We start from the raw sequence: 14,356 nt of genomic DNA on the forward strand, positions 1-14,356 counted from the left end.
TGGGAGAATTTCGCTTTGTAATTGGATTAATTTAGGGTAATATTTATGTTGAAATGCTATATTTTATTATTTTTTAAAATGAATTTATAGAAGGTTAAATTTTATCATTGTAATTCAGTCAAACAAATTTCACTAAGTTAATGTGTTTGTTGATTCAATTTAAAACTTCATCCAATTTAAGATTCTGGATTAATCCATAAAATCAAGCTGGGTTGAATTACTATAATTTTATATAAAAACTTGATTTTTCTATAAAATAAAACTTATTGTTCATATTATGATTAAAAAATAAGTATAATTTATTTGTTATCATAAAAGAGGGTTTGAAATGTAGGTAATTATTATTATTATTTCAAATCTTGGGTGACATTAAGAGATTTTTATTATCTTGCTGATTATATCTATTTACAACACAACTAATGTGTGTGGGTTTTTTTATTTTTACATAAATAAAAATTAAAACTTTCTGGCCCCTCCTGCAAAAGCAATGAACTTCCTATTTTTGTTTCTTTACAAAAAGAAAGAGAGGGCAAAACATAAAGGAAAAGGCCGGGGGGGAGGAATTGAGAGGTAGCCAAACAGGTCCTAGTTGTCGGGAGTTGTGAAGAGTTAACGCTCTTGTGTTATGTTGGACTTTCTGCTTTGAGGGGGGATGGGCGCACGTAGAGGTGGGGGGGTGGGGTGTTAAGGTAACGGACTCGTAACACGTTGGGAAGGTTAACGCTTGCCTTTGTACATTTAAGTGACGAAAATGCCTATGATGGAGAGTGACGTGGTGGTAAAAACGCGGCGGCGTGTACTTTAGTCGAGCACTAGCGCAGGGGTAGCGTAGGTAACTTCCGTTTCGATGAAAAAGAGAGCAGGGATATCGTGTCGAGCCATTAAAAGCGAAGTCCTGCATGGGTCCCAGGATACGGTGCCGTTTATGCCGCTCAGATTTTTGGAGACCAGCGAGGAGAATGTAATGTATTGTATGGCTTAGGCGAAACCAGATGCCTAGGTGTAATCTCTTGGGGTTTTTAGTGAATTTGATATTTCTCATGAAATCTAGGGAGTTAGGATAATACACGATATTAAGGTTGTACCAAAAAGCCGGGGTCTTATAGATATGCCCCATGAGTAGAGAGTTAGCGATTCTTTGTCAGGTGTTAGGTTAACAGTGAAATGGCTCCGGTCTTTGAGGCTTTTGCTTTTAGATAATGTCACTAGTTTGATATAAGCTATGCACGGGCGGGTTTATTTTTTATTTCTATAAAAATTTATAATATAAAAAATAATATTTTTTAATATTAATAATTATTATTATTTTAAATTTATTAATAATTTCACTTATAATAAAAACAATAATATTTATAACATAAATAATACTATTTTTTATAAATATTTAAAATTATAGTAAAAATAATAATATTTATAGCATAAATAATTATATTAAAAATTTCAAGGATAATTACAAAACATAATAATATTTTTTATATCAATACTTTGAGCTGCAATAAAAATAAAAATATTTATAATATATATAATAATATCTTTTATCTCAACATTTTGAAATTGTAAGAGACAAAATAATATTTATAATATATATTATTATATTAATATATGTGGTTGGACATAGACACGTTCAGACCTAACTTGAGTTTAGACATATAAGCATCCAGATGCAATTTGGGTTTTGATGTGGTTGTGTCCAAGTCCATTTAAGGATTGGTGCGGACATGTCTAAACCGAATTTCAGGTTGGACATGGATGCATCTGGATTTTTAATTATAATAAAAATAAAAATAATTATAATACAAGTAATATTATTTTTAATATTAATACTTTTAATCATAATAAAAATAATAATGAAAAATATTATTATTTGTAATATTAATACTCTTAATCATAATAAAAATAATAATAAAAAATATTATTATTTTTAATATTAATACTTTTCATCATAAAAAATAAAAAATAATATTATTTGTAATATTAATACTCTTAATCATAATAAAGATATAAATAATTAAAACACGAGTGATACTATTTGTTATATTAATATTCTTAATCATAATAAAAATATTTTAATACTCATACTTTTAATTATAATTAAAATAATAATATTTATAACATGATTTAAATTTAAAAATAAAAAATTTAAAAAAATACAAGTTAACCGTATTTTCAAACAAAGCAATAATTGAGCTCCAGGGTATTATACTTTTTTTCATTAATTATTGTGATTTGAGTTATAGAGATCTCTCTCGTTAGAAGACAGAGGGATGGAGTGCAGGGTTATATAAAAACTCTCTGAATTTTTACATTCTATATCGTGGTTTTTAAATTTTGTTTTTCATAATTAATAAATAAATATCATTAATAAAACAGTTAAACAATTGGGACTGATTTCACTTGTAATATTAACATTGAAAACAACTAGGTTTTTTTAGATTCTAATATCTTTTTCTTTCTATTAAATTCTTTTATAACCTGGTTAAAATAAATTAGACATAAAATTATAGAAAAAATACAAGATAAAAAAATAAAATAAAAGAAGGAATAGATAAAACATATGGCTAGCTCTATATTAACAATGATTTATATTTTGATTAAAAAGTTTGCTTTTTTAATTTTTTAGTTTTTAAGTTAATTAGAGGAGAGACAAGTTCATCTAAAAATGATGAGAAAAAATAAAAAGTTTATCAATCCTCCTTTTAATAACAAAACTCTTTATTTTTTTTATCAAAGAGTTTTAATCAATGATAAAAGTATAATTGTTATGAGTTATGTTTATAAACATGCTTCAAAAAGAAGCTCAAGTTCTGTTTTAAATTTCTTTCATTTAGTTGATTTTTGTTTTTATATGTAATTCTAGGTTGTTAGATAGTTTGTGATAGTTTATCTGGTTTCTATTGTGTTTTTGAAAAAAATATATTGGCAGACAAAATTTTCAACCTAGACTCTTTTAAATTTTCACAAAATAATAAAATTTATGGGATATAAATATACTATAAATTTTTTAAGTTAAAGGTTTATAATCTCTTAATTCTCAACATTTTCAATGTATATATTTTCAAAATGAGTTATGTTTATAAACATGCTTCAAAAGGAAGCTTAAGTTTTGTTTTGAATTTTTTTTATTTAGTTGATTTTTGTTTTTACATGTAATTCTAGGTTATTAGATAGTTTGTGATAATTTATCAGGTTTTTATTGTGTTTTTTAGAAAAATATATTGGTAGACAAAATTTTCAACTTGGACTCCTTTAAATTTTCACAAAATAATAAAATTTATGGGATATAAATATACTATAAATTTTTTAAGTTAAAGGTTTATAATCTCTTAATTCTCAACATTTTCAATGTATATATTTTCAAAATCTATCTTTATAAAATAACATCATTTATTTTTTCTTTACAAAAATTATTAACTTTACCATCAAATAATCCCAACATCTATTAAATGCAATTTTTTACATGTATTAGTTATCGATCACATGATTTGTCACATACCATTTGTTATTATCATAATTATCAATCACCTGACTTACTAAGCAGTACCTATTTTTATCATAATTACTAATCACCTAACTTATATGGTATCATTTATTACTAGTTATCAAATTATTAAAATCACCCAACCCTCAAGCTCCTAAATTTTCACAAAATAATAAAATTTATGGGATATAAATATACTATAAATTTTTTAAGTTAAAGGTTTATAATCTCTTAATTCTCAACATTTTCAATGTATATATTTTCAAAATCTATCTTTATAAAATAACATCATTTATTTTTTCTTTACAAAAATTATTAACTTTACCATCAAATAATCTCAACGTCTATTAAATGCAATTTTTTACATGTATTAGTTATCGATCACATGATTTGTCACATACCATTTGTTATTATCATAATTATCAATCACCTGACTTACTAAGCAGTACCTATTTTTATCATAATTACTAATCACCTAACTTATATGGTATCATTTATTACTAGTTATCAAATTATTAAAATCACCCAACCCTCAAGCTCCCCGTATAAAATCATAAAGTACTTTAACTATAGATAATAAATCAGATTATTTAAATTAAAAAAACATTTAATTATCCAACACATTATTACTATTTTTGTTTCTAGGTATTTTGTATTTTGAAACTCATCAATATTCTTTTTTTTTTTTCATTATAAGCCTATTTGAGTATATAAAACTGCAAACAATTGACTTCTACTTTCATTGTCAAAGATATAAAAAAAGCTTGAAAGTTATCAACAACTAATAAAGAAAGAAAAAACAATTATACAAGAACAACAATAAAAAAATCACATTACAATTCATCAAATAATTAAATCGTATTCCTGGTCTTTGCTCCATGCCACACTCAGAGTCATTTATTAACACTTCTGATATCTCTTGCTGATAATGAAAAGCGGCAGCTTGATAAAATTATTCATGAAACTTTATAAATTCTTTTTATACCTCTAAGAGGCAATTTGATAAAAATTATTTGTAAAACTTCATTGCCATCGTGTATATGAGAGAATATTTTGAAGAATATTATTTCAATCATTAATTGACCATGCCTACACAAGAGGCTAACACAGGTTTCTTTTGTAAAATTATTTTTACAATGGCTTTTATGACATATATACATGTCAACATGTTATTAAGCTCTAAAAAATACCTAGATGTATATCATTCACGCATTCTTGATTCAGTATAGTGATTTTAAATTTTATTTTTAGAGAATTACATTTAGGTATAAATTGCAATTATCCACTATAATTTGAAAAATTACAAGGTTAATAAAAAAATTTGGGTGTGATAAAATAACTAAATTATCTTATATATATTGCATCAAAAGAACCTCGAATTAAAGCCTAGGAAGAACCCTAAATTTTATTATAATCTCTCTCTTTTCCTTTTCTTCACTTCCATTTGAGGGATGGAAAATCAGAATTGAAGTGTCTCATCATCTGCTATCCAAGGTTTGCTTATACCGTGGTTATTTATTTTTTATACCTTATTTCCTCTCTCTCTTATTGCTTATACCGTGGTTATTTATTTTTTAGACCTTATTTCCTCTCTCTCTTATCATAATCTTAAGCTTCTACTCTTCAGGAAACGATGGCATATGATTTGAATATTGGGACAACAAAAATTGTCAGCGACAATACCTTAACCGAGGCATGGATGGAAAAGTTGGGTTTATTTTTTTTGGCCTACCAAGTGAAACTTTTCACGGAAAAAGCGAGCGAGTAGAGAAAATGCCGAAGAGATGGTATTATGTGGAGAAACATTGACTGGTCTCCTGCGTTTCTTTTCCCAATATAATTTACTGGTGTTTGTATGGTGAGCTGCTGTTTGGCTTGTAAATCTTTTATTTGGGGTTGAATGGCAGAAATCCCTTCTCGGTAAGCAAATACCGTCAATCTGCACTTTATGCTCTCAATCATCAAACGAAAATGACGAATGAATTTAAGTTCCTTGATGGTTGTTTAACTTTGTAACATCTTTACTTAGTCTTCTGAGATCATCTTTAGACCAATCCGCCGGGATTGAACCAAATGTTCTTCATCAACTCTCTCTTTTAGGTGAGATTCATACCAACATGTGGGATTGTATAGTGAAAAGGTCGGGTTGCGGCACTGTTAAGGGCTTTTTCAGGTCCCATCGAGCTGAATTGTTACACCACTATCTCTTTTAGGTGAGATTCATACCAACATGCGGGATTGTATAGTGAAAAGGCAGTCAGGTTGCGGCACTGTTAAGGGCTTTTTCAGATCCCATCGAGCTGAATTGTTACACTACTATTTTTTTAGATCATTATAGATGTCTGGATCAGCTTGCGCGACTAACCCAACTTGTTACACCACTATTCTTGTCTTTGTGGGAAGGGGATGGCTTAGGTTTACCACTTGACCACCATCTAGATAGTTAATTACACCACTATTCGTGTCTTTGTGGGAAGGGGATGGCTTAGGTTTGATATTTAAATACTTTTTGGTTTTTAAAATATTTTTCATTTAAAAATATATTAATTTTTTTATTTTAAAATTTATTTTTTACCTTAATACATTAAAATAATATAAAAAATATTAATTTAATTTTTTTTATATAAAAATACTATCAAACAACAAAAACAAAATAATTGAATAAGATCATAGCTATATTCGAAGATCGAATAACATATACTAATTTACATTGATTTAGATTACATAAATTCGATCGATCCAATGTATAAGATCATAGCTACGTGGACATCGCTCATTAGCTTATCCCCTCCCAAAATTTATTCGTTTTCGTTTTCCAATTGTGATTGTGTGGCAGAAAAGACGTAAAAGAATATTTTTATTGTGTGATTTTTTTACAAATTTTTCTGCCCATCGTATCACCAGCTTATGTAGCATAAACCATGTATTCTGCTTTGGAATTTCAGTTTAAAAATACCTTGTTTAAAAAATGATGTTAAAAGTTATTTATACTATAAACAATTTAATGTAACAATGGAATTTCAGTTTAAAAATACCTTGTTTAAGAAATGATGTTAAAAGTTATTTATACTACAAACAACTTAATGATAGTTAATCAATATTTCACTTGGAAATTGGAATCGTTCAAAGAATTTAAACATGGAAAACTTAATTCAGTAAACAAACAAATTTATTTATGTTATTTAAAATATTTTTTATATTTTAAAAAGTAATTAAGTAATATATGTGCTAAGAGAACTAATAAAAACACACAAAAACAAGCCTACACCCTTGCGTAGCTATAGCTTACATGCAATGTAAATAGAAAAATAATTCTCCCGGTATAAACCCTCTCCTAAAAAAAAAAAAAACATCCACACACAAAGAAAAAAGATTTGAAACAATGAGATTTGAATCTTTATTAGATGTTAACTCGAGGTTCTTGACAAATTGTTTTATATTGACGTGAGTTTTCAAGAAAAAGAAAAAGAAAAAAAAATGTCGTCAGATTGGATAATCTACCGCAGTCCAATCAGCACTTGATTATAAAGAGATGAGGAGGCTGGCTGGTCAAGGGAACACCAGAACGGAACAAAAAGTGACAAAACCCGCGTGTGGATGGATCGCCTTCATGATTTTGATTCCTGGTCACCTCAAAGCTTTTCGGAAATCGAGGGATGGTGACATTTTCAATTTATTTTTAAAAAGCTTAGGGAAGCATTCCCATGAATACTACACTCATGAAAAAAAGGATTGGTATTGTGCTTTTTCTTTGCTTTTGGGGAGTGGCCATTTTAAATTGACAATAAACACCCTCTCACATCTAGAGCTTCTCTCCCCTTTTTTTTTTTTTAATTTTTTTTTTGTTAATACAGGTATTTAAATCAACTGATATACCTTCACTAATAACCTTTAAGATTTATAAGATTTAAGTTGATAATTTTTAAAAAATAAATTTAAAATTTAATTAATTAAATTATAATTCTCATTATAAAAGTTTTGTTTTTTGATTTAGTATAGGAGCTAATATGTTTATTTGATGATGTCTTTGTTATATTTTCATAGGACTTACCATCTGATTATTAGAGATTACCTTTTTAATTTTTAAAATTTAAAGAATAATTGTTGTTTTTAAAAGTTTATTTTACTTTTAAATATATAAAAATAATATATTTTTATATTTTTAAAAATATTTTTAATATTAATATATTAAAATTATCTAAAAATAGAAAAAATTAATTTTAAATAGAAAAAATTCAAATTCAAATTCAAATTCAAAAACACTTGTAATTAAAAGGAGACCACTTATTTCTTTCCCTCTTCTTTTTCTTTTTTTCTTAAAAAAGGGCGGATTATTTGACGACTATCTTAGCCGCCTATTTCGTAGACTTGTTCAAGTTTCTGTCATGTGATGAGAAGGGATACGCACAATGAAATCGGCCATGGAACGTCGGTCGGTCTCCATTGGCGTGCCCGTTTCAAGAACTATCAACTTCTAGTTGTATTTTACTCACGGCTTGATATTGTTGTTTAGATATTTTAAAGATATTTTTTTTAGAAATTTTATGATAGTTAATGAGTAGTTAGTATTATTTTATTATTTAATTTTTTTAAAATAGATATAATAAAAAAATAATAGGTGTAAATATCCTTATTTTCTTGTGGGTTACGAGTTTTATTTTATTTTTTTATCTTTGTTTTTTTTAAATAAATCCAGAAAATAATTAATAGGATATTACTAGCCAGCATAAAAATTCCTATTTTTACTATAATTTTATAATAATATTAAAATCATGCAAAATACTTTTTTTTCTTCAAATCTGATACCCTTTCTTATAAACAATACCTAAAAAAAACACCCAGACTGTATAATCAATCCTATACCATTAAATGAACCCCCCCCCCCCCCTAAATAATGTCTCACTTTTTCGTGTCATGTTGTGTTTCTATGAAGTAGATGATATTGAACCATGAAATGATAAATCACGGTGTTGCATTGTGCATAAATTTATTTTAATTAAAACACCTAAAAATACATAAATTGATTTTTAGTAGTAAGATTAATAGCAACAAAAATTGACAAGTATTGATTATAAATTTTTCTAAAGTTGAAATATTTTATTGATTTAACATAATGTTTATAGTAGTATTTATTTCATTTTAGAAGTATAAAAATTTATTTTTACATTTCATTTTATAATAATGGGTGACGCTCTAAATTTCTCACAGGTTTTTTTTTTTTTTTTAAAAAAGAACATATTTACTGCAAAAAAAAATAAAATGCAAGTTGAACTTTCCATCAAGTAACGGGACACTAAAAACATCTAATATAGGTAGACTTGTTTTGTGAGTTATCACCGGTCGCCTTGAAAAAGAGTGATGGTAAGTATCAAATAAGGATTCTAATAATTCATTGCTCAACTTTTGACAACATTTGGCAAGTTGGAAGACTGATACTTTGTATCTGACAGGGGCGATTCACCTCATTTCAATCCGTTCTATCTTCTTTGCCGATCTCTACCATGTAGAGTGCAAGCTGCCTGCGGCTATTACCGATGAACTTGAGAAAATTTATCGTGCCTTTAGTAGGGGGATAGAAGGATGGTAATTAAGATGAAAATGCATCTTATTAATGAGGAGTCTGTCTGTCAACCAAACAGGCGTGAAGGAGTTGTCTGAAATAGTTAGGCACTATGAATGTTGTCATGTTGATGAAATTTGGTTGGGTCTGCTGACTCGAAAAGTAATTTATGGGTTGAGGTTCTAAGAAGTATAAGGTTTGTGAGGGCATAATTCCTGCTCTCCATGCCAGACCGAATTCGTCTCCTCTATGGAAAGCTTTGTGCTTCGTTTAGCCTTGTGTTTCGGAAGACGTTCTCTTGGATCGGTTTCGGGTTGATTCTTGGATAGATGGTCTCTTGGATCCTCTGATAACCTGTTCATCTGATACATGCTAGTCATAGGGACTTCGCTGCTGATCAGGGTAAATGGAGGTGAAGCTTATTTGACAGCTTGCTTCTGTCGTCTATTCTCAAATTGATGATGATGAGTTGATATGGTAGCCTTCTTCGAATGGCTGTTTCTCTACTGAATCTACTTGTGATCTATACAAGTATAAATGGAATTATTCTAAGAAGATATGGCATTTAGTACGGCGTAGGGATAGTCCTTCGAACAGACAAGTATTGTTTCTCTCGTTTCGGTTTCTCTATGCGAATTCTTTTTTTGAAAAATAATACAGGTTGATAAAGTTTTTGAAATAATGACATGGATTGAACAAATATTTGAGAAGAAGTACAGTTTGAACATAATTATATTTGTGTATTGGAATTCTTAGGTTACCCCAGATATGTCAAGATAAAATCCTAAAAATCTCTAATATATTATGTAATGTTTTCAAGATAAAATCCTAAAAATCTCTAATATTATGTAATGTTTTTGAGTTGGATAATTAATTAATTAATTCTAATAATTTTATTTATTTTGACTTAGTAAGGGAATTGATAACTTATACGTCATATTTAATAGATTTAGATGATTTATAGTTAATACCTGTAAAAAATTTTATTTGATAAAAATATAATTTTTTTAATATTTAAATAAATATTTTTTTAGAGAAAAAAATCCAATAATATTTTCAAAAAAATACTATGAAAATATATTTACATTAAAGAATCAAGATTGTAAACCTTTATTTTAAAAGTATTCTAGTGTATTTATAACCCATAAATTTTATCTTTTTATAAAAAAAGAGAGTTTTGAGTATAACTTTATTTTTATGATATTTTAAGTTGCATTATGCATTATATTTCACTCATTTTATCTACTTAAAAGATGAAAACATGATGGTCCATAATAGATTTAAGCCCATTTGAAACTAGTTTGATATACCATCAAGTCTATTCAAGGTTAGGCTTGACAAGCTATCAAACTTAATTATAATTGAGTTTGGTTAACACCAGACCCGATGCATCTCTACTGGAGCATGTTTGGTGCTGGAGCGTGCTAGTCCAACGCACTTGAGAATTCAAGAAAACTTATATTAAGTATTTTTTTCTTGATCCAGCATTTATTGATAAATATATATATAAATATATTGATAAAATATTCGTTTATCAGTAGCACCTTAATCTTTACAATACAATAACATATAAAGACTTTAATTAACCTCCCGGTTAATATAGAATAGTGAATTTTATTTGTATAGAATGAGGCTAAGCTATGAAAAATACAGAGAAAAATACACTTGGACTGAAAAAAATTCTTTTATACATAAGAGTCCAAAATATATACGTTTAGAAAAATTCTAAAAGATTAAATACCTATCATCTATATAAATTTTTAAATACGCACTTGAGAATTCAAGAAAACTTATACTAAGTATTTTTTTCTTGATCTAGCATTTATTGGTAAATATATATACAAATATATTGATAAAATATTGGTTTATCAGTAGCACCTTAATCTTTACGATACAATAACATATAAAGACTTTAATTAATCTCCCGGTTAATATAGAATAGTGAATTTTATTTGTATAACATGAGGCTAAGCTATGAAAAATACAGAGAAAAATACACTTGGATTGAAAAAAATTCTTTTATACATAAGAGTCTAAAAATATACGCTTAGAAAAATCCTAAAAGATTGAATACCTATCATCTATATAAATTTTTAAGTGGTTATGTGGAACTTAATAAGAATGAATCTATATTTAGAAATTTCTAAGTAATTATAGATTATTTAAAAAATAAAAGGATGTAGCTTTTTTAGTATTATTATTGGGTTTAAGAGCCCTCCACTAAAAAATAATTATCATAATTATTATTTTTATAGAGTATGAGAGCCCACACCGAAAAAATAGTAATTAGATAATGATATTATTTGTACTAGAAATACCAAGTTTATCCTTGAAGAGGATCAAGTTTATTTTTCAGAAATTAATACATATAAGAAGATTATATCTCTTGAAGATTAAGATTAATGTATATAGCATTATGGAGATTAGATATGTCCCTTAGAAATTGAGATATGAAAAGATTAAGTTTATTTTTTTTTTTAATCACAGCTGGTTACACCGAGCCAACCTTTTTAATTATATATAATTAGGTAAATTTTTTCCTGTAAGAAACCGATTGGAATGGGAAAGTGTCAAATCTGCGCAGCAAAGTTTCAATCTCCCCACCTTGAGACAGAGCATGAGAAATGTTCCAATGTCCAGGTCGCCTTTACTCCAATTAAGGAGGAAAGTAGTTAACCATCTAGATGGTGGTTAAGTGATAAAGATTTGGGACTAAGAGGTTTGCTCTATCTATGGTCTCAGGTTTGAGTGCTTGGTTACTCATATAATGACTACTGAAGACTTACATGGTCGTTAACTTCAGAGCCCGTGAAATTAGTCGACCTACATTAATTAAAAAAGGAGGAAAGTAGTTGATCCTTTACTCCAATTAAGGAGGAAAGTAGTTGATCAAAGCACACTCAGGGGCAGGATAAAGATTTGGGAATAAGAAGATTATATCTCTTGAAGATTAAGATTAATGTATATAGCATTATGGAGATTAGATATGTCCCTTAGAAATTGAGATATGAAAAGATTAAGTTTATTTTTTTTTTTAATCACAGCTGGTTACACCGAGCCAACCTTTTTAATTATATATAATTAGATAAAATTTTTCCCTGTAAGAAACCGATTGGAATGGGAAAGTGTCAAATCTGCGCAGCAAAGTTTCAATCTTCCCACCTTGAGACAGAGCATGAGAAATGTTCCAATGTCCAGGTCGCCTTTACTCCAATTAAGGAGGAAAGTAGTTAACCATCTAGATGGTGGTTAAGTGATAAAGATTTGGGACTAAGAGGTTTGCTCTATCTATGGTCTCAGGTTTGAGTGCTTGGTTACTCATATAATGACTACTGAAGACTTACATGGTCGTTAACTTCAGAGCCCGTGAAATTAGTCGACCTACATTAATTAAAAAAGGAGGAAAGTAGTTGATCTTGGGAGGATGCCATCAGCATTGATCCTCTCAATATCCTATTGCAAATTTGACTCCGACCTCACGAGTATACACTATACACACTCTGCCATCGCTAAATAATCTGAACTAGCCTTTTCTTAGTGGTTGGAAATTCGGCTTTCATGTTTGAGGAAGTGCTGATATGTTGCAGGAAAACCCTTTGTTACGCCACACACAAAATGTCAAAATTAGGAGGTTGATTACTCTCACTTTTAAGATAAGTGATTAGCGTGGGTAACATCGAATTGAAATCTCATAAAGACTACATTTTCAATTCCATAAAAGCATCTCTTTTCCCTTACAATTAATATTTTACTAATTTACTCCACCAGTAAATATAAACATAGTTGTGTGCGTTGAATTCCTGAGTTTCCACGGGAGTTGGCCAATTATAACCATTAAAATAAAGTTTTTTATTCAATAATGGCCCGTTAAAATATCCAACATGTTTTTTTTTAACTTATTTAATATTGTAATAATAGTTAATTTTTAATTTTAAAATATTTTTACTTGAAAATATATTAAAATAATATTTTTTATTTTTAATAATTGCACATCTAAATAATATAAAAACATTAAAAAATTTGATGCAAAACAATATTTTTTATTTTTAATAATTGCACATCTAAATAATATAAAAACATTAAAAAAATTGATGCAAAACAAAAAAAAAAATCAATATCTTACTAAAACACTTTCCAACCGTACGAAAGGGTAAACGTTGCCCCTTATCGTTTGTAAAAGCGACTTCGACGGAGCAATAATAATGAATTATCTCGCATCAAGAGGTTGGTATCATAGCTCGGCAGTCATCAATTAATTATGAAAATAAATTTCATCAATCCCACCTGTGCTTGCATTGTAATCTTTGACGTGGTTGGGAATTAACCACCACGAGCACGTTCGCATTCAGTTGTTCACCTAATTTTATGGCCCTCCATCAGATAAGTATGGTTCCAGGACAAAACAGCTGAACAATATGTAGTTAGCCCAGTTAATCAATCCACTTTATGTTTTGTTTTTAAGCCACCTGTTGCTTTGTTCTGTATCAGAAGAAAGCAGGTTTTGCCATGGAAGCGATCCCATTTCACCCTCCTTCTCTGTGTTCTGTCACTTGCATTCACAAGCTGCTAAGATTTTCAGCACGAAATTCTGTACTGCTAAATTCTTTCCAAAAGCTTGAATAACAAGACATGGTACCTTAGTTCCAGTTTGGTTGCCATCATTTTCTTTTTTTCATTAGTTTGTAAACATTTCTGTTCTGAGAAGACATTTTGAGACGTAATGTAAATATGATTGTGAATCAACAGCAAGCCAATTCCTCCATTTCCATACAAGGGTTATACGGCGACATCAAATTTTAGAAAAAATCTCAAAAGTTGAAAAAGTCTCTCGGTAATGATGGGTTGGATGAGTGATTAGAATAATGGTGCTAAACTACTAATGATGCGCTTATTATAGTAGCAACGTGATAAAGACCTTGAAAGCCGCCTTATTGCAATAATTTTGATGGGGGCAGTGAGAATCTTGAGGCAAGTGAAATGAAGCATAAATGATGAGAAAGGGGAAGTTGAACAAGAGGAGGCTAACTTCGGGGACAAGAAGCCAAAATTGTAAAGCGAGGGACCGCTCGATTTGATACAATTACACAGCCTCCATAGCCTGGTCGGCCTCTTGTTTTGCATATGGGGCCATTTGAATTTAAAGGTACAATAGAGGGGTTTGATATATTTATTAAAAAAATATATAAAAGAGAACAAGAAACACTCACGATTTGACTGTTAATTCTCATAATGAAATGAACATTTTACTCTTCATAGTAACAACCAATGAAGTGAGATTTGGAAGGTAAAATAGGTTTGTTACTGGATTTATTTGACAC

The sequence above is a fragment of the Populus euphratica genome, unplaced genomic scaffold, assembly GCF_000495115.2.
Source record: "Populus euphratica unplaced genomic scaffold, PopEup_1.0 scaffold181.1, whole genome shotgun sequence".
NCBI lineage: Eukaryota > Viridiplantae > Streptophyta > Magnoliopsida > Malpighiales > Salicaceae > Populus > Populus euphratica.